Here is a 1,573-nt window from a genome sequence, read left to right on the forward strand (position 1 = left end):
TCAGAAACCAAAAATGAACAGAAATAGTCACACATTTCAGACAAAATAGATTTCAAGACAAAAACTATAGGAAGAGACAAAGAAGGTCATTATAAATAATAAAGAGGTCAATTCAGCAAGAGGACATAACAATAGTAAATATACATGCACCAAACATTGGAGCACCCAGATATATGAAGCAAATATTATTAGAGCTAAAGAGAGATAGATTCCAATACAATGATAGCCAGAGATGTCAACACCACATTTTTAGCACTGGACAGAAAATCAACAAGGAAACATATGACTTAATCTGCCCTATAAAACAAATGGATCTAATAGATATATATTGAACATTTCATCCAATGGCTGCAGAATATACATTCTTTTTCTCAGCACACAGATCATTCTCAAAAATAAACTATATGTTGGGTCACAAAGAGAGTCATCATTCAAAAAACAGAAATAATATCAAGTATCTTCTCTGAAAACAATGAGATAAAACTACAAATCAGTGACAGGAGGAATTTCGGAAACTATACAAATGCATGGAAATTAAACAATATGATTCTGAATAACCAGTAGATCAATGAAGAAATTAAGAAGGAAATTGAAAAATTTCTTGAAACAAATGATAATGGAAACAACATACCAAAAGCTATGGGACACAGTAAAAGCAGTACAAAAAGGGAAATTTATAGCCAGAAACATCAAAAAAATAGAAAACTTCAAATAAACAAAATAACAATGCATCTTAAAGAACTAGAAAAGCAAGAACACACCAAATCCAAAATTAAGAGAAGAAATAATAAAGATCAGAGCAGAAATAAATGAAATTAAAATGAAGAAAACAATACAAAAGATCGTTGAAACAAAAAGTTAGCTTTTTGAAAAGTTAAACAAAATTTACAATCCTTTATCCAAGCTAAGGAAAAAATAGAGAAGATCCAAATAAATAGGATGAGAGATGAAAACAGTGATATTAGAGCTGATACCTCAGAAATCAAAGGATAATTAGTGGCCAGTATGAGTAACTATATGGCAATGAATTGGAAAATCTAGAATAAACTGACAAAATGCTAGACACATACAACCTATCATAATTAAGCGATGAAAAACTCCAAAACCCAAACAGATCCAAAATTCTCCCAAAAAGGAAAGCCCAGGATCCAACGGCTTTACTGCTGAATTCCACCAAATGTTTAAAGAAGAACTGATACCAATTCTACTAAAACTATTCTAAAACATAAAGGAGGGAATACTTCCAAATTCATTCTATAAAGCCAGTGTTGCCCTGATATCAAAACCAGACAAAAATCACCAAAAAAAGAAAACTACAGGCCAATATCTCTGATAAATATTAATGCAAAAATATTTAACAAAATACTAGCAAACCTAATTCAACAATATATTAAAAAGATCATTCATCATAACCAAGTGGGATTTATTCCAGGGTTGCAAGAATGATTCAACATATAAAAATCAATCAATGTGATATATCATCAGAATGAAAGACAAAAACTATGATTATTTCAACTGAGGCTGGGCAAGTATTTGATAAAGTTCAACATTCTTTCATGAAAAAACTCAAAAA

The sequence above is a fragment of the Cebus imitator genome, unplaced genomic scaffold (assembly GCF_001604975.1).
Source record: "Cebus imitator isolate Cc_AM_T3 unplaced genomic scaffold, Cebus_imitator-1.0 Scaffold353, whole genome shotgun sequence".
NCBI classification, from domain to species: Eukaryota; Metazoa; Chordata; class Mammalia; order Primates; family Cebidae; genus Cebus; species Cebus imitator.